The 21,584-nt window shown below is 35.6% G+C and overlaps 2 protein-coding genes across 9 annotated transcripts in view; one reads left to right on the top strand and one right to left on the bottom strand.

The window, feature by feature from the left end:
* Positions 1-21,584, bottom strand: part of LOC147073988 (uncharacterized) — an 895,029-nt gene that overhangs the window by 685,643 nt on the left and 187,802 nt on the right. The window lies entirely within an intron of this gene.
* The window catches only part of shep (RNA binding motif single stranded interacting protein alan shepard), a 226,130-nt gene that overhangs the window by 26,372 nt on the left and 178,174 nt on the right, over positions 1-21,584 (top strand). For 2 of the 8 annotated variants that reach the window (XM_085944285.1, XM_085944282.1), the window contains exon 1: positions 18,617-19,647. The exons of the other annotated variants lie outside the window; for them this stretch is intronic. The gene's annotated coding sequence lies outside the window, so the exon portion shown is untranslated. Of the gene's footprint in view, positions 1-18,616; positions 19,648-21,584 lie in introns of those variants that run through there. 8 annotated transcript variants of the gene reach the window in all.

Below are 21,584 nucleotides of genomic sequence, written 5' to 3'. Positions count from 1 at the left end.
GGCATACACCTAGATTTGTTTGAGAATCGTTTTCTTGAGATATTTATTATTCGCCACTCACAATGGTTCCGGAGTTTCGCAACTAAGTTTTTCTTGCGCTCGTGCATTTATAATGAGGCCAGGTAATGAGTTTGTTCCTTTACCTAACGAAGTACTCTTAACCCTGGCTTAGATGCGCCTTTATATTAATTTATACTCTGTCTGTGTGGGTATACTTAGGCATACAGTATACTTTCTTCAAAGTTTTTGTTTCTCTCTTTCCGCCGTGGCTCGAATTACATTACTTTTTGTTTGAAGTCTTGCGAGATATTTTTTCTCGACGACAAATTTTCTAAGCTGGCTGTGATATTTTTTTTTACGAAATACGGGAGAAAGAAAGATTTAATATTAATTGTTAAAGTTATTTTACTCGTATATATTGGATGGAATCGAAAACAAACTCGAAAAATATCTACACACTAGTCAAATAAGCTTATGGTAATGCCTCAATAATGGATTGTTGAAAACTGTTTTCTTATTTGAACCGATATTCTATCATTATCATGGTCCCAAGTTTTAGTCGTGGCTATATAGAATTTTCGCCACCCGCCTTATAAAAGACGCCCTAGCCTTTTTGACATATCGCATTTTAGTGAAACGGTATGGTCCCAGTTATCATCCGGGATACATCTTTATAATTATAATGGAATGTTTTCTCTCCAAGGGTACACTATTTACCGACTTCGAACGTTCTGTCATCTTTATGTAACTTGCTTGAATGATGCAATCATTCGTCAGAAAATTTAAAAGGTGCCTCGAAACAGATACACTAGTTAAACTATTTAAACACGAATGTTACTTATTATGTGTCATCACTGTCATATTCAATAATAATTGGATAGGGAAGAAATACATTATTATTTTTATTAGGTACCTAGTTAGAATGTATTTTATTTTATTGTTTTTTGTCTTCTTCTTTCTTCGGCCATATCCGCCCCTTAATTGGAGTATATGGACACCACGCGGCGCCTCCAAGAATCCCTGTCGCTCGCCAGTCTTCTTGCTTCGTTCCAGGTCAAACCAGCATCCAGTAGCATACACTCTATAGATAGTATTTAGCGGTCTTCTAGGACGCCGGAATCCGGTCGGTTTGAAGAACAGGCACGCCAAGTAGAGGTTCTCTTCTGGCATCCGCAGTACGTGGCCGAGCCAGGTTCAACGTCGCCTCTTCACTCCCAGCGTGATGAGGGGCTGCTTGGTGCGTTCTCTTATTTCCTCGGTGGTCCTAAAGACTTTAGGATTGCTTCTTGTGGGAGCCCTAAAATCAGTCAGTGCCTCAAACCTCCAAGTCCCTAAGACCATCACTGTTTACTTATACTCGTGTATTTAGTCTTGTTAGTATTCGGACGTTTTTTCTGATTCCCAGGTTGAGATTTACAAATAGATAAATAACCCATCCGGATTCAAATCAGAAGTCGCCAAGCTATATAATGATGTACCGTCATACCTCGTAGAATGTATTCTATAATACACATCATAGTGGCGTGCATATACATCTGGTGGTAGCTATGAGGGGGTGAGATAGGCCGCGGATGAATGACGGGCGGGCGTCGTATTGATTGCGGGCAGCTTTTCCGACGCACCCCACCCACGCTTTTCCCGATGGCCTAGCCTAACCGGCCATGCTCTCGCTTGCGGCTGCATCCTTTTGCAACCTTTTCGACACTATTCGTTTCCTAATTTCCATAATCATTTTTATTTAAACCTTTGAAGAAAACTAGAAAACCTTCTCTATATATAGTCACCTCAATTTTACAACTAGATAACTTGATTTAAACTGATTTTTTTAAGATAGCTATTGAATATGATTCTACAATGAATTTCTTTCTCTACAAAAGTTAAAGGGAACTGTATTAATTTTGTGTTTGAAAATATATGATAACTTTAAAACCATAAATGCATTAAATAAATAAAATAATATATTTACAATATTTTTTCATACAATTGAACATTATTTAATTGTTCCCAATTAGACAAGCACAATTTACCATTTTTATTTTAAATAATAATTATAGCCTAGATTTATGTTATTCAAATAAAGTTAAATTTCATTTTCCCAACAATGATCGGCCTAGAGCATCGGCCTATAGCGTCGTGGGTCCCAGGTTCGAATCCTGGGTCTGAGCAAGTACATATATTGTTTTTCAATTTGTGTATGAGTCAGAGTATGTACCTAATAGGTTGAGCAAGTGGCTGACATCCATTTCTCGTAAAAACAAAATCTGTTAATACAAACCCCCACTCAGTGGAGGTCCATAATAATATGATCCTATTAGAATCGGACATGTTCGAAAAAAAAACAATGACCAAATCATAGTTATTGAGGTGACGATATTATCACCATCATGTCTGTCTCTCACGATCCACTGCTAGGTGAAAACCTCTACTTGCTTTATCCACTCTTCTCGGCTTATTGAATTTATTTACCACGTACTTCTCCAAAATTTGGTTTCTCATCTTAGGTATCACTAGGACTTGAATGATAAGATGTCTCTGGCGACGATCTGTTCCCCAAGTGATTTGGCCTATGCAATTTATAATAATTATTATACCATTGCTGATTAAATTTATTCATTTTTCGAGCCCGACAAACCGTTCCGTATAAAATCCGTACATATGTAAACACTAAAAAATGTTTAAAAAAAATGAAAGTATGTACTTACTCGGTTTACTGTGTATTACTATGTACTGACGAAGTGTAATTTATAAAGTGAATATTATGTCGATTTAAGCTTTTGTAATTAAAATTTAGTTGGGGACGGCAGTTAAATAAAGAATTAGAATAAACATGCCATCTCGCTTTAAAAATTCGATAAAAAAAATATTACAGTATCCACAGTATCTAATATAAACATTGGTCAGTACGATGTAATATTCTACAAGCGTCGGTGATATTTTATATCAACGATTTTTTTTAAATTGTGGTGTTATACCGTCATCAATTAAGAAAAAAAAGAATTTATTAATTGACAGTATCGTATGGATTCATATTAAATCTGCGCGATTGGCCGATTTATAAATGTTACATACGTCAAAAGATGGTGACAGTATGTTTGATTTAATTAACTCAAATCTAGGGGTAGTCTCTTGGTCTTCCTCGCTCGTTTAACCATTATTTGTTTTTAATAAATTTTATTTTTGCATTTTTATGACCCAAGCCTTTCATTCAAGCCATCAAATGTCGAAATACATTCAATGGTTTTTGTATATTTACATATAATACGGAATTATTAAAAAAATATATATTGATAGCAAAATTACGTCCCATACCTACTTTAAGATTTAACCCAAAATTTATTATTTTTCCCAAAATCCTGGTAATAAAAATTCTGTACGGTATTGCAATTCTAAACACTCTTAACATTCGTAATTATATGAGTGAATTTCGTCTCAATTTGCAATCATCAACAACAAAAATATATTTTCAAAAAAGTTTACAATGCTCTGTTCTTGTTGTAACGTATACAAACCTGCATACATGAATATACGTGGCGGTGTCTGCAATCCTCGTATGCGGCCATTGCCATTCACCCGTATTGATAGTACGATACTACCCTACCGTAGACACGTGGGGTTGTTATAATTTGTAATATGTATGTAGTATTCTCCATGCATTCCACCAAGTCCACTCTAATATTAATGAAATTTGTATTTTACGTACTTTTCCACATTTTATATATTATAATGAACTTTACAAATTATAAATGTACGATGTTCAAGACATATTATTAAAACGGTATAAAAAGTGAATAGTACAAAAAATATACAATACCTAGATCATGGCCCCCACATCCTGAAGCGGCCCCTAGGCCTGGATCATTGTCGGCCCCCCTACCTATCCCTAGGGTTAAAAACAAACGCTCTACAGAAACGTTTCCTAAATGGTATTCTACTTATTATTAACGATTTTTTGTATTTTTCAATAAATTCATTTGTGTTATGAAGTTTTCGAATACACACGATATTCAAAATTTGCATCACTCAATCACATATTTTAAAATGGTAATATTCTTAAAGTAAAACGACTTTTTTACTATTAGAGCAAATTTGTGATGTGTGTTTATCTCACTTATAATGTAGACGCGCCACGCGGGCCCCCAGGCTAGAGCTCTGTCAGCCCCCCCTCCCTTGTGGGGTCCATGACCTAGATACACGGAAGTACACCGAATGAGCTAAGTGGACCCTATTTTAAGAATTTATAAAACAGCGTCCACCTATACTCATCCTCACGTAGGTGGAATATATCAACATCCGAATCGATTAATTAGTTGATCATAGTTACTGCCCTCCAAATTGGTACCATCAATGGAAAGTTCTGCACCTTGATATAACAAACAACTGATGTTCCCGATTTCTAAGATAGTTATCAGGGATACTCTTATTCACGTCGCGTATGAGTCGGAAAAAATATGTGGCCAAATATTGATCTAGCGTTTAAATGTCGAAATCCAAAATAGTAATAACTGTGTGCTGACCACATTGCTTCGCTACTGATAGGGATTTGAGTCTTCTTTCGAATTTGGTTAATTCAAGTTTACTGCTAATTAAATGAGTTACAATGCTATATATTTCTTTTTTTATCTATGATAATATGTGAACCGTGAAACAATATAATTTTTGACGATATTTTTGCTCTGTATATCCAATAAGTAGCTCGTTATAAAAGTGAATAAATGTATGGAGAAAATCATAAACTAAAATGTCAACGAATGTTTCCTCATAACATCCGAGATCTCGCTATGTCCGTGATAGTAATAACCGAGTTCGATTGTAGTAAAAATCGTGGAATTAAAATATAAAACAATTAAGTTTGTTTTCAGCATTCTGTAAAGCTCCTGTAAATTTCTCAAGATTCAAGAATTCTCTAAATCAAAAATAACTGTTGTCTCGAGAATTCAAGATTGGCTATTTGATTACTCAAAAAATTCTCGAGATCCTTGAGAAACAGATTCCGCTTCCAATGAATGTCGAGAGCTTTGTTTAGCTCTTTAAAATGTTACTCCTTTTGTTTTAATAAAAAAATGTGACCACGTGGTAAATTGAGTTTTTGAATACTCAAAACCCCATAAGAAATTTCGTTCGATCGGCTACCGTCTAAGTCGATGTTTCTTAAATTTGAAAAAAAATATATATATATATAATTAATTCTAATTTCGGCGACAGGTTATGTAGTAAACAGATTTATGTAACTTTTTATCGTAATTTCGATGATAAAACTTGCTTTATACATTATTCGCAACCTATCTAAATGTACGAACTTTTACATGTATTTTTTAAATACTCTCTTCTTCTTGGTCGTACACTCATGGCTGAGGATCGTGACCACTTTTTAATTTTGCCATCCTTTGAGAGACCAAGACTTTACATCCTTCTCGATCTTCCACCACTTGCGGGTCTAGGACGATTTGGCACCGGACAACTGGACGCCACGGAATTCGAAAATAAATAGACGTTAGGTACTTATAGGTACTTTAAAAAAAATATCCAATATTATTATTTATACTTCAATGATTATATTATGATTTAATAGTTAGTAAGAATGTAAATATGCAGACGTAAACAATGATTTAATCGTGCATATGTTTAAGTTCCAACGAAAAAAGAGTATTTTATTTTATATAAAGCCTTAGGCATGGTAATTCTCAATCCGCGATAAAGAATACATTATGTTAAGAGTAAAATCAATTCAAACTACTAAGTAGTAGATAGAAACTGATTAAAATACCTCGTCTACACGTATCTACGACAGTGCGGCGTCCAATTGTCCGGAGGCCAGTCGTCCCATCCCCCCACTCGCAGGGCAGAATGAATGTCAGCTCTTTCACTTGGTCGCTCCAGCGCGCATACGCTCTTCCTCTGCTTCGCCTTCCCTGGAGGCCACCCAAAACCACCAGTCTCTCCAGGTTGTCCGGTCCGCGTTGGACAATATGTCAAAAAACTGCAGAATTCGTCTCAGACATATTGCCGAGAGCCGTTTCTTTATCTGCAGTATCTAGATGTTTGACTGGTTTGTCCTGTGTTCCGTCCAAGAAATACGAAGCATTCGGCGCCAACACCACATCTCAAAGGCATTAATTGCCTTCCGTTCTCTTGCCTTCAGGGTTCATGACTCAACTCCGTATAAAAATATGGAGAACACCAATGTTTTTACAAGCACCATTTATATGCAATTATAACTTTTAAATATTTTTCTCATTAGTTTTAGATATTGATTAATAAAATTTTCTAGCTATTTTTCAGAGACTTTACCTTAAGGTGACCAAAAGTCATTCAGTTACAGTAGGTACCTAATTCTGTGTTGTGAAAATTAATTCATTATCGAACAATAACAGGTACTTAGTCCCCTAGCTAAAAATTGTTGATAAATAATGTTAGTTACCAAAATATGTAAAAAAAAGGTTGGGCAAAACAAGGGTTACGTTGAATTGTAGTTTCTACCGCAAGCTTTTACGAGTCATAGTTACTGAACTAGATAGCACCTAAATCACGCGTTTTTTCTGCCGCTAACATTCGATACAACAATCTGGCATGTCAGAGTTGGGCCAAGCCAAAGTGATAGCGGAGATAGATAGTCGTACTAATGGATCTGTCAGGCAGTAGACCGCCCAGAACCTCCCGGTACCACAAGCTCCGTGGTTTACTGATAAGATACGCAGACTGCCGCTGCAGTGGCTCCACAATCCGCTTGGAAAGGGGGATTAAGTAACAATAATTGGGTGGCTCACAATAATTATAGATCAAGTCCAATTTTCATAAAATTCGATTTTTGAAGTTATACTTCTTTAGGCGCGTTTGTGAAAACAGATCAGAGTGTATTTTGGCGTGGGACGAAGTTGCGCGCGCAAATGTAACGCATTAATTTGGCGTGGAACGGAAGTTTTGCCCGCCGATGCAACATAATTTATTTTACGCAGCGACGTTCAGGTGTTCTAATTGCTGGAGGTTTGTAATTTTCAGCTGTGATATCGAAGGCTGTGGCTTGGGCCGGTTGGGTAAAGACTGAATGTTGCAACTTTTATTTATGAGTAAAATTATATATCAATAAATAAATAAGTTTTGTGAATGTTGAGTTGGTAAATAATTCAAACAATGGTATGTTGTAAATTTACAATATTTGGACACTTCATACACAAAAATACATATTTTTACAGCTTAGGATAATATTTGTCGCATATCCCATGTCAATAACCAAGACAATAATAATTATTATGTTTCATCACAAAAACCAATATCACGTTTCAGTTAAACCATTAAATATGGCATAGGCTATGTTTTACTTTTGATTTATAATAAATTATTATTGTTAACAAAAATAGTTGTACAGTCATCTGTTTAAGTAAAGATTGCCAAAATAGTGGTTTGCTAAATTTTTCAAGCACAGGTTTTAAGATTTTTTTACACATTTTTCCAAATACGCCGTATCTGGACGGAAGACATTTCTGGTTCTCGAGCGTAAATCGCGATGGGAAGTCGGTTCTATGAGATTTTGTATTTCGCGATTACTTCCAATATCTATTCTCTGCACTTTACAACCTAGGTGACATAATTTATTTGGGAGTAGAAATAAAAAGCCTCACGTTCGAGCGCCAAGCGGTCGTATTTCATTTTGTAATGGCTGTAAACGCCGCGATGGTCCAGAGTCTGGCGTTTGCAGGCGATCGTTGCGCGAGAGTCGTCACGCGCGAGTGCTTGTGGACAGCTGAATTGGGTCACATGTACCTGGAGAACGCGCGATTTGTCACTCACCCGTAAAAACTCGCCATGTGGACAGGCTCTTACTGTCGCATGAAAATTTAGAAGCTTCCAAACTTTTTTGATTCATGCATGCAAGCTTGCAATTGCAGGATAATACATGTTCACCCATGCATTTTCTTGTCCGCGATAATACTTACTGTCAACAGTAAATCCATGCACGTGTAAACGGGGTAAATATAAAATTGGTATTTTTTTTAAATAAGAAAATTGTGTTGGATTCAGGTCTTTGATAAGATAAGAAAACGTTTTTTTTTCAAGTATTTTATTTCGAATAAAAATACCTACCGATTACATAAGAAAACTATGCAATGTATTTTTCTTATAATCTACGTGTCCGATAATAGAGAGCAAAGTAACAGGTTTCATCTCTTTCGTGTGTTCACCATACACACTCATTTTTTTAATTATCATTTCATCATGTACCCTTCATGAAAATTCGCAGGTCCTACCACTGCCTTACAGACTGTATTATCGACCCGGCAAACGTTCAACGGACGCTTTTCTCTATGTATTTTATTGTGGTACGTCTACACGAGTAGGTAATTACTTTACAATATTGTGTTTAAAAAGTATTGAACTGTAATATTATGAAGATATTTTATATATTGGTAGACGCTTGATTATTCACTGGAACTGGTGTAAACAACTATTAACTACATATTATTATTCTAATAATAACACGCATATTCTACTTATATATTGTCTACTGCATGGCCCCCACATCCAGAAGTGTCCCCCAGGCCAGAATCGTTGGCGCCCCTCCCTACCTAAGACGTTCTGATCGTCTTCAGAAGCGTTTTCCAAATAGTATTTCAGGTAAAATTAAGGGTATTTTTAGCGATTTTTTGTATTCTTGAATACCCTTTTTACATTGTATAAATTATTACCGCTTCGGCAACAAAATGTTTGATGAAAATTCCATTCGTCTTGAATGATTTTCTTCCATTTGTGAATCGACCAATCATCCCCTGTGCAAATGTTTTCGTACACATTGTTATGTAACCATTTATATTACTCGATGTTAATGGCGGCCGTTTGGACATTGCATGAGACTTGTAAAAGAGTGCTCGACTAAGTTGCGTATATGGCTGTAAAATTTAAGGCTGTCTAGCGTTGGCAGGCTACAGCCTCAAAGCTTTCTTCGACTTTGATATTACTAACAATGCCTAGAATCTCAGGCCGTGTTCAACATTAATACTGAATAAAGAACATGTTCCTGTATTACGTGACTGACTTTATCTCTAATGAATATGAAATTATGTTTAGTTTTCAGTTGGTCTAGCTGCCCATCATCAATCCGTTATCAAGACGACGCATTGTTGTGGAGTTATTTGATCGAAATGTGCCCTGTTAATTTTTGAAAAAATTGTATTTGGTGCGGTACGCAACGACGACTAAACGGTACACAATGACCCCGAGAGATGGCATCCAAGCGAAATACATATTCTAGAAGATTTTTTCAGGCTACTTGACTGATATCTATAACGAACAGAACATTAATAAAACGGATATAATTTTCAAATGTTTACCCCGCCATTTTTGTTATTTTGTAGGCTATGAGAAATATTATGTATAATATCCCCCTGAAATAAAGTTTATTGTAATGTTTAAGGGGGACGGTTGTGCCTACAGAGCCACCTAGCGGAAAAATACGAAGCTTGCAATTTGAGACATTTTTTTTTTGATAATTTACAATTTCAACTGTATTAATTAATAAATATGTACCTGAAATCATTAAAAAGATTTTTTTTAAGTCAAAGATAAACTTTACTAAAAAAATGTGAGTTTGTTACATATTATTTATCTTCCCAGTTACGTTGTTATAACATTATATTTTATGATCATATTTATTATTAAAATGTAGTTTATTAAGTTTTCAAATTTTCATCGTGTAGATTTTTGACTAATTCAGGTGCCTCTATAGGTACAACCCTCCCCCTTAAGTATGAATACAAAAATACATACTTACTATAGGCGGGACCTTAAATGTGTACTTATAAATTACGTGTTATCATCATACATATTATACCACAAAATACCACGCAATTAAATCACAACTCACAGCTCTTTGCCGTCCATTGGAAGGTAAAATGGCGTCTAAAAAATATTAATCATGTATATTATTGCGACTTTCATCATTTTGACTGGGTGCATCGGATTGGGATTGTTTGGAATTTTTAACATTTTCGAATATCCTGCGACGCTTTGGAGCACTGGGTACACAATTTGACAACCTAACCTAACCAACTACACATGGCCAAATTTGACGTTGTCACTTAGCCGGCTCTCACATGAAAACTCGTCTCGCCTACAACGTGTCGAATACGTCGATGTGACGTCGTCGTTATTCACAAAACACACGTTGCCAAATGGAGCTCCGCAGATTGGTCGAATGCGACTGTTCCGTTTGAAAAAAACATCTGCTGCTGCAATCGACAATTTGCATCCTTCTCGGGCTCCGAGTCGAAGAGTCGAAGTCGCATACAAACACCTACGAATTGGTCATTCCTATACCGGCTCGCCGATTGCCGCATTCAAATATCTATACGTTTCGAAGGCTACTCGTGACTGTCTCTAGGTAGATATGCGCGGTCTTCACATGCAACACTGAATCTCCGTTCTCGGAAGGGTTGATTTATGGCTGTGTGGCACACGGGCGAGTTTAGATATGAGAGCCGACTTCGATACGAAATCAACATGCGACGGCTATTAAATTAATCATGCGTGGATTTGTCTTTAACGATGCTGATAAACTTCTTTTTATCAATTCGATTTTCACTACGCCGTTAGAATAAAAAGTTATATGTATATTAAAGTGAAATGAGCTAAGGGAGGCCTTCATCCAGTAGTGCAATAGTGATGATATCAAACACAACGGAAAAAATACGTTTTTCGTTTATGAATTAATTAATGGAGGTATTCTGTATTCCCAGTCTATGCCCCACTCTATTCCTACTATTATCTATCTATGGCCATGGAATTATTCGTTGCATTATTTATTTCGGTCTAGTTCCCACTAAGTATGGCTTAAAAATTCGTCAGCCAAAAAATCTAAGAAAGAACATAACGTCACCGTTTTAGCAAAACCATCTATGTGTCACTTTTATCAAAAATGACTTTTAAATACCAAGTCATTCCTTATTTTTTTCTCTATAGGCCAGTAAAATGATCTATGTGTTGGGTAAACTCGCTCCGAAGTTATTTCAAAAAATAAAAAACAGCTATGTGTAAGGTTCAAAAACCACGGTTCACAAAAACAACTATGTGTACATTATAGTAACATATAGATGGTATTTTGATATCGAGAGTGTAATGTTTTTTTACAGTTTGGCTACACATAGTTTGTTTCTATGTTATATGCTATGCATTATGGTCTTGCATGACGGTTTGAAAGATGCTTTCTCAAAAAGAGAGGAAATATTCAATAATTTCTGGAAGATGCCTACATGGTCAATAGGGTATAGGCGAGAATTAATTTAAAAGTTGGATAAATAACTACAAACGTCTCGATGACAGTGGCCAATTGAAAGCAACAATGACAGGTAATAAGAATCTGACTGAAGATAAATAATTTGTAGTGCAACCAAAAATCAAAACGGAGAGATTTGTGGAAAAATGTTACATTATGGTTGGATCTAATTCCAAAGTTCCCAGCCATTATTGCAGAGAAAATACCTCCAGGGTGTATGTGGAATCGTGTTTCCGATCCAAAATACAAATGCATGATGAATATAAAAAATGGTCTCTGGAAATGGTCATAAAGCAGCAGAATATACTCCAGTATATTTACCACCAAAAAATCAGTATCCACCAACCACGTAAAGATCAGTGTGCCATCACTGCCATCTGCTGTAGTTATAAAATGAAGAATGTTTCAGAAATGAAATACAATAGCCACATTATTAAAAAAAAAAAAGATGCTAGAAGACCAAAAATGAAATGAAGGAGAGTACCAGAAGTATTACTGGACGGTTAGTAATCACAATGGATCTCCAAAGTATGCTGCTATGTCCAAAACACAGGCACACATGTATTATAAACAAAAGCTGCAACTACACAATTTCACCATATACATTCTTCATAATGTATCTTCTAATGAATTTGTCTCATCTCATCGAAAGCAGGACAATACAATGAAATAATTCTAATATCGGATGGGTGTGGATATCAAAACCGAAATAAATTATTCGCTACTGCTCTAAGTTATATCTTTAGAGAAAAAAAACATCGAGATTCAACAGCTTTTTCTGGAAAAAGGCCACACCATGATAGAGGCCGATAGTGCACATGCCACCTAAGAAAAGTATTTTAAGCCTCCAATATATTCACCATCTGATTATATAGCAAGACCAAAACAACCTTATAAAATTAATGTCATTGATTTTAAATTTTTAAGAATTATGGATAAGATTAAATCTGGATTAAGTTCAATCAGACCAGGAAAACGAATCGGAGATCCTGTTGTATATGATATTAAAATGTTACAGTATCTACCAGATGGAACAATCTTTTACAAACTCAACTTTATCAGTGCAACCGTTTGACTGCCTTTGTAATATATATATAATGAATCATTGCCAACATCGCAGTCGAAATACATACATCTTCAGGAATTAAAAAGTGTAATAGAGAAAGATCACCACTATTTCTACGATAACCTAACATTTAAACCTGCTAATAGAAAGTAAACGAACTTATAAATATAATATCATCTCACTATTGCATTAATAATTAATAAAATGATATTGCAATTTATCACTAACGCACTATGTATATTTCAACTATTATTTATGTAACAGTTTTTCATGAATTTATTATTATTCACATGTTGATGAATAAATTAAACTATGTGTATTTACAAAACGGTCAAAACAACTTATGTGACATCACAAACTGTATATTTATTATTTTTGTATTAAAAATAAAAGATTTTTGTAAACAAAATAATAATCTTAGACCATTTTCTGATTATAATAAAGCATTCTTCATAATTTTAATGTTTAAATGTAACATTATTTTTTTATTCAGTTTTATCCTTCTCCTGCACAATTTGAGAAAGTGCACATAGATGGTTTTGCTAAAACGGTGACGAAAATTAAAAAAAAGAGTTCACACTTACCTATTATTTATTCAGCAACGTTCATTGTTAGAGTTTGCATGTATTATGCAAGATAGTAAAATCGACTTCTATATTGTATGATAGAGAGAGTGAAACAATGCTCACAATGTAGAATGGCGTCACTCACCCCTCTTCCGTCTCATATGAGTGTATAATGGGGGAGGGTGACGGAAATAATTGAGTGAAGGTATTTAAAATATTAAACAATGACAACCTGTTGAACGTATTATATTGTATGAAGAAAAAATAACATGATAAAAATGGACGAAATAATCGTTAATTAATCTGTATGTTTTTTTTTAATTACTTGTACCGTTTCGTTTACTTGTAAATTTTAAACCAAAATTATAGCCAAAATCGTTGTGATTATTCGGAGTCAAATCGCAATTTCCAAATCCCATTTCGCAATTTTACTATGTCTATAAAATTGTTTCCATTCGAAATTTCCACCCCTTCTACTCACTTATTACTAGGATTTACACCAACTTTTCCTTTTCCATATTATTAAATATTGGTAATAATTATAATCTTACTTAAAGTCAAACGTAAATTTCGGTAGGTACCTTGATAAAGTTCACCGTGTAAAATGAAATGTGGTGAATATCCTTTGACAATTTTATTTTCCCCTGTAAAAAAAACCACCTGGGCTTCCCCCGTATAAATGTACAAATAGGTATTTAAATAAAATATCCTTGACACAAAAAATAATCGATACAAAATGAATTTAAAAAAAATACTAACACAAAATACATTTTTATTTTTATGCATATTTTAGACACAGAGAGGGGAGAAAAATTATTTACTTATTAAAAATCTCTACAGAATTCATTGAAAGTATTTAAATCTATTAAAAATAGTTTTTTCAAATTTATTTGGTCATATATTTGTTTGTATCCATTATTTTTGCGTAAAGGAAATTTTTATTTAAAGAGGTTTTTATTTCGGGGGATTTCTTTTCAGGGGAATTATTTTATCATGCACATGGCCTAAATCAAAAAAAGCTATCTCACTCCCGGGACGGCTCAGCAAAACGTGTTCTCGGTTTTTACGCCAACACGACGGCTGAAGAATGTGTCAGATTGTAGGTGAAAAATCAAATACCTACATAATATTATTATACTTTCTACTTGCCTGAAATTGTCTTCGTTTGTTTGTTTATATTCAACCCATTTTTTATCATTTCCGGTTCTACTAAATATCTACTAACTCTAATGAGAGCTATTGGTTGGTACCTTGATAATGAGTGTCCGGAACAATATCCGGTTCTGTAGGCGAGATCTCGTCCGGATTAGCGCGCGATCCGGACATTGCCGCGTATCCGGCGACGGATTAACAACGTTTAGCTGCTACTTTTTCCACCTGACGCTAGCAATTCCTCGGCCCAATCTCGTCCCATTTCATTATGTGGGACAGTCTTGTTGAAAAACAAACAGTCTTGTAATTACCCTTATTTTAACGTAATCTGTGTTTACTAATACTGTACTGGATTGTTTATTTGTTAACTACCATTGGTTATTGATTTTGTTCTTATTGTTGTTTTTATTTAATAAAACGCAATTTTTTATAGTACTTATTCCACTTTTAATTAATATATTAGGACCGGTTTCGTCCGCCTCAGTGGGACATTTTCAACTTCAGTATTCAGTTGAAAATGTCCCACTGAGGCGGACGAAACCGGTCCTAATATTTTAATTAAAAGTGGAATAAGTACTATAAAAAAAATTGCGTTTTATTAAATAAAAACAACAATACAATGCAGTTCCACCATGAATTGACAGTTAACAAAATAAAAGAAATTTGTTCTTATTATACGTAGGTACAATTCATTGACAGGAATATACATTGAATATAATATTTAATGTAACAAAATATAAATATTGTTTTATATTTTAAAGACGTGTACACACAAAGAAAATAGTTGTCAACTTAAACACAGTCATGTTTTATTACACCAGATTTTTTAAAAAGTGTTTGTTGATAGTGGTGTAGTGCTAAATAAAATATTAAAACACAGAATGACGACGATTATTGGTAGAAAATTAAATACCTAAGTATATGGCATTGAATTATTATATATATGGGGTCTAATGCTAGAAGTAGGTAGGTACCTACCTCTGTCAAACATTTATTAATTATTGTTCAGTACAGGCGATTGTTTATTTCTCATCAACAATAATTAATATTATTAACTTTTACAATACACATCAAGACAACGTGGTTATAGAAATATAAATTAATAAGCTCAAGGCTGATTATCCAATCGAGACACTTTTTTTTGGGAAATACTGGAAAATGAGAAAATCTCAAAATTTGAATCGCTGTCAACCTAGGCATAAGCATTTCTTAGTCTAAAATATGTCGACACATTATCTTTACATACACTTTAATTAATGTCGTCTCATTTCATACATTTTACATCGGCTGATTGATTGGAAGATGGAACATTTTAAAGTAAGTACTTTCTCATATTCAAAATGGCCAACATCTGACGTTGACACTTACGGGGCTCCAGACATATATTACCGAGGCGACGGGATGAAAAAAAATCAATTTCCCTTAATCACTTGACTGGACCATAGGTTCATGTTCAAAATACCTACGACGTAATTTTCTGTATTCACGTGTTTCCAAAATTAACGACCCGCTACACCACTGGTTATTAAGCTAAAGGCTAAGACACACGGCACTGTAAATCGACACAGACTGCGGTACTACAACACAGGTCGTGCTTGGTTCCAAATGGATCCAATTGGAACGACTACTGTTCGTGTCAATTTGTCAATAATTATGTTCATTTTTATTACCTTTCGGTAAATTTAATAAGTGAGTCAACCCCATTCACACCACTACTTTACGATACATTTTATACTGTATCATAAGTAGGGAGCGGATTTATATGCAACAAAAAACATGATTATATGCATACACATATGCACTTAAAATCATTGAAATATGCACTAAAACCAAAGAAATATGCAGTTAAAAATTGACATTTTTATGGAAAAATGTTTTAAATACCCACTTCACCCAATATTACCGATAAAAAATCGAATAACAAATTAATAATCTTAAGCAATAGGTATAATACAATAACAAAAAAACACAAATAATCAATATAATGTTAATCAATTACAATTTTCAAAATAGTTTGCTTACAAGCAAGCTTACCTACAAATAATTGAACAAGAAATGCAAAATGTAAATGTAAACTATGGAAATTAAACGCAACTTAAAAAAACAAAAACGACACACTTAACTATTAATTCCTAAACACTATTTGCTGTTTTTTTGTCCGAAAAAATAAGTTACAATATTTTTTTCGATATTCTCTGGCATTAAATTTTCCGCATATCTGTCAGTATTTTGTTTACATGCGGAAAATGATCTCTCAACGTCCACAGAGGTGATAGCGCAAAATTTTAATAAAGGTGCCCGGGTTGACTTCACTTTTTCTGATAAATTAATGAAATGCTCGAGGATGCCATTAAAAATGCAAGTGCATCTACCTGATTTAGTTATGTTTCGATAAAATTTATTAATGAAATATGCACTAATGTCTCAAATATGCTCTAACGTCACAAATATGCATTTATATGCATAATACAATTTTATTTTTGGATTCTGCGTCTTTCGAAACGGATTTCTGTGCAACTCCCCTAGCTGTGCATACAGCCTAACAAAACATGCGCTAGCATATAAATCCGGGCCCTAATCATAAGCACTCATATAATATATCTGTAACCATGTCGCATTATGTTGATTTTATGGAAATTTGTACTGTGTCCAATGCTCATTTTACTAACCACCCACCCGATCTTTCGTGACGGCTGCCAAGTTAATTAAAAAAAAATATTCCTAAATATATTAGGATGGTTTCGAATCGTCGGGTTACCTATCAAAGCTCTGCTATATGAGTAACGGTGAAACCCTAAAAAACTTTGTAAAATAACTTTTATTAGTTTTAATGTTATTATAAATGCACACCTTCCCTGATTTGTCACCCCACAGAATGTGCCGACCCTCGTTGGTGCCTAAGTGGTCTGCCCTTACAAAATGCTTCCGCGTATTCGTAGAGAAGGACCCAATTACATATTGTACGTACACAGTGACGTCCCAAGGCAAAGTGTCGCCCTTAGGCCGATTTAGAATGCTGTGCCCTTTCATTTCAGTCTCAAATTATATGGAAATTTGTTCGGTAAATACCTACCGTTTTTACTACCCATTTATTTTCGGCTATCTTAAATATATGTAAAATAGATAGAATAAAATGTAACGAAAATCTTTAAAAATTGAAATAGGTACCCATGTCACCGTCATCTACCGAAGATTAGAGCATTTACACTAAACCTACTCTCACACAGCGGTGGTATTGGGTATGTAGAGTTCAAAGGCGCTGACAAGCTTGGAGACCCCCTTATATATTTTTTTAAAATTATGATGGCGGTACTTTCTAGCGAACCGACGGCATCGTCTGCTTTATGGAGAGCCGTCAGCGATTTCAAAGTTGTATTGATCACATTTGCCGCCTTTTATAATGTGCCGCTCTTAAGCAATGAATGACCTGCCTACCCTCACAGCACGTCATCACTGATTGTACAAATTTCGGCGCATCCTCCAAATTCATTTGACTGGCCGGTTGACGTTTTAATCGAATAAGAAAGGATATACCTAGAAATTCTGCGTAGTATCAAAACTAGAAAACTGTATTATAGTAGGTAGGTATCTTGGCCACATTATGATATGACAAATAATAAGTACAGCATTCACCAATTACTTGTCATCGTTAGAAAGATCAATGGTAAACGTAGCAGAGGATGACGCCGCATTCATGGCTTAAGAACCTCGATGATTGGTATGATCATGGCTGACAAGGCTCTAGCTTGGGGCCCGGGCGCGTGGGGTGCCCGGCGTGGCGAGACGACCAAATAAGTGAGATAAGCACATCACAAATTTGCTCTAATAGTAAGAAGTCGCTATTTTCTTTATTAATAATAGTTCTATTTTAAAATAAGTAGTTGTGTGATGTAATATTTAATTGTGTCATTGCTTGATAACTGAATAATTCAATTGGAAGTGAGTATTAAAAATATAATAAAGACTCTTGGTGTTACCGTACACGCTACTGTAGACCGTCATACTGCTTTTCACCTTGGCGATAGATAAGGGGCCCGACAAAGATCCTAGCCTTGGGGCCCGCTTCACATGTGGGGGCGGGTACGATTGCCGACCTGTGCAGGGTAGCAGACGATAAAGGAAAGATCGCTCTGACGGGTGGCTGACCTCCGTTAAGGGATGGTACGATAAGAAGAAGCAATTTCGAAAAACCTTTGTAGATACCTATTTAAAAATTTCAAATCTGCGAATGGAACTTCCAATTGGAATCTGATTAGATTCCAATTGGGCAATGATAATGGCAAAATATAATTAGATTTTTCTAATTTATCGAGTATATTGAACATGTTTTAATAACTTCCCGTTAGTTTTTATTACATTTAAATATTTATAAGTCTCAATGGCATTCGCATGCAGTTCATGCTCGGTCACATTTCCGAGCGCATCGCAATAATTTTATATCAAAAACGAGTTCGCTCGGATTCGCGAGCGGTTCGACTGTTTCCGCTGTCTCTCGGGTGGGTTCGTGACAGCTCGTGCCGTCCGATGCGCGGGGCGCCTCTGGCGGACGCCGGCTGAAGCCTCGTGACAGCCAATATGGCCGCCGCCCCGGGATCCGCCCAGCTCTACACTTCGACACTTCAACCCCGTCTCACAGCTGTGTAGGTGGGCGGTGCCGACATATGTTTTCCTTTGAATCTCGTCGCGTCAAAACTCGATAATCCACCGAAACCGCCGCGACACCGTGACACCGGCCGCTACAATAAATAACAGGACGAAAACAGTGCGCTATAAATTTTATACGGAACGGTTTTTATCGTTTGTTTTTAATTTGACCGCACAGCTGTGAGTGTCGGAGGGCGAGATTCCGTCGTATACGCGTGGTGAGTAGGGCGCCGTGCTCGCCGACATGTCGTGAATGTACTAAATTTCGCTTTAAATTTACAAATATAATAATCGGACGCGTGTACGGTGTAGCGCTTTAAAACGAGGCTGTTTTTTTCTTATTCAAACACCGCCGTATTGATTTCGTCGTCGGATTTTAATCGCGCCCACACGAAAAAATGTGCAATTTTTACAGTGACATCGGTTAGTTGATAGTTGTGCGCACTAAGACACGCAGTCAGCAGCCGATGTGCATTTCTTCATCCAATCCATCATAGTTTATTGCATGACAAATAAAACTAATCGTTTAATTCTTAAAAGAATTGACGCGATTTGAGCTTTCGTTTTCGGCTGGTCGTGTCGCGTCTACGGCCGAAGACAGTACATAATATTATCTATTTTTCAGTATCAGCTTATTGATCGCTGACAATTTGGTGCCTCCTGCCATATGTGAAACGTGTTTAAGAAAAATTATCGCTCGATAATAATTATCGACTGTTTATCGAAAAGAATCCGAAAGTTTCGCGCGAACGAATCCGAGCTTTTGCTACGTATGCTAAGAGGGGTCTGATCTCGATTACGTGGTGCGCTGTATCTATAGATATTGACTGATTGCTGCATCAGCGAAAGCTGCCAAGCTGTCGCCCGTTTTGAAGAGTGTCCAAAGTATCGGAGGGTCAACTGAAGACGCACTCCAGCAAACACATACAGCTCCAAGACGATTTCATAACTCAAAGGTATCTTTCTTGATCTAACATCAAATTGATTTATTTATCTTACTAAACATCATAATATAATACTTTGCTATGCTAATAAGCGTCGGCCTATAACGTCGTGGGTCCCAGGTTCGAATCATAGGTCTGGCAAGTACCTACACCATATCGTCACCGTTCAGGCAAAAGTCACCAACCCTAAAAACATAGTTTTGAGATATCGCAATTTGAAAGTTTGAAAATGCAGGAAAAATCAGATTTAAATGTTTTTAAGGTTTTATCTACATTACATTATTTTCTCATGTGTTCTTAATAATTTCTTTAAGGTAATTTTACTTTTTGATGCTAATTAAAACATCTAGAAGGTTTTGAAGGAGGTAAGGTAGCTCAATTATGGTTTGGTGACTTTTGCTTGTTAATAATCTGACCAAAGCGATCTTATTATAACAAGCTAAGGTAATCTATTCCTGTTTGGTTATTTTTGCGTATTTCAGACAAGTGTTAGAAGTTTTCAAATGACAAATTAGTAAAACTCACCATCCATAGTATAGTGACTTTTGCTTGTATATTTATAACGAAGGATTTATTTTTTTAGAGTCAATAATGTCTATTCACCTATAATGACTTTTGCTTGTTAAGATTTTATCGAAAGTCATTTAGTGGAAAACAAATAATTCGGATTTAAACAACATTTTACTAACTAATGTACCGTGGTGACTTTTGCATCTTAAAGAACATAATTTTACGCTTTGTGTGACATACTCAACTCAAAACTGCCATTTTCAGGGTTGGTGACTTTTGCCTGAACGGTGACGATATATTGTTTTTCAATTTGTGTATGAGTCAGAGTATGGACATAATATGTTGAGCAAGTGGCTAACATCCATTTCTCGTAAAAACAAAATCTGTTAATACAACCTCCACCCTGTGAAGGCCCATATGATCCTCTGCTTTTGGCAAAATGTATATTTAATCAGTGACATCCCGTGTGGGTAGGCAGACCAAGCATCGCTTAGGAGCGGCAAATAAAAGAAGGAAGACGAATGATATAACTTTTGAGAGCTGACTTCGAGGGAAGGAGATTATTTCGCCTGCGATGCAGACACATTAGGTTTAGTCTACGTATACACATAATAATGTTATACACGTTAGAAGTTCAAAGACTTTTATTGAAACCATTTGCGCGATTTTAATTTGCTATGGGATGAAACTTTACTGAAGGACGTCACTGTGTTTATCCCACAATCAGGAAGCGCACCGGGACCTCAAGATCGGCGGAAAATCTCAATTAGTCAAAAATGTGTCATTCGGTTAATTTTCATATTTTACTGGTTGGTAACAATTTATACCTTGGGTGCACAAACTTCATTTTGTGCGTTGGGGTCACTGATTGTCTTACGCCACCACTAGGCTTCACTATGTACCTATTTACAAGAAGACATAGTAAAAAAAGTCTTAATAATCACTGTAATCACTTAATAAGCGCTGCAGGAGAAACATTGTCAATAAAATAGGAAATGATAGGTAGGTATGATACTGACTAAAAAAATAAATATAAGAAAGACGTATGTAGTTAGAGTTGTAGTTAGTTACCTTGGCGTCTTGTATAAATGCGATTGGGAAAAGTATGTAAGTTAATGTTTATTCTATAATTTTCAAATATTTCAGAGGTTTTAGCAGGGAACTCAAATAATGGGAACTGAAATACCTAACGGGTAAGGAGTAGCCGGTAACCGATCTCGGGTAAGGAATAATCCGGGATAAACTTAAACACGTGTCAAGAATACGTCATACATCGAATACTGACAACTGCTCTCGGTTTATGGATTGATGCTCATTAATTAATATTGGTGTATCATGCGTGTTTCATTTTCGTAGGACACTCACACACATTCAAAACACTGCGTCAAAATGTAGCGTATTGAATATAGCAGTGGCGAAGGGTGACTTTTGCAAAGAGG

Source organism: Rhyacophila brunnea, unplaced genomic scaffold (assembly GCF_057557595.1).
Source record: "Rhyacophila brunnea isolate RB1 unplaced genomic scaffold, BYU_Rbru_1.0 scaffold_17, whole genome shotgun sequence".
Lineage (NCBI taxonomy): Eukaryota > Metazoa > Arthropoda > Insecta > Trichoptera > Rhyacophilidae > Rhyacophila > Rhyacophila brunnea.
The sequence above is the reverse complement of the archived record's forward strand: the minus strand, read 5'-3'. Positions and strand labels throughout refer to the sequence as shown.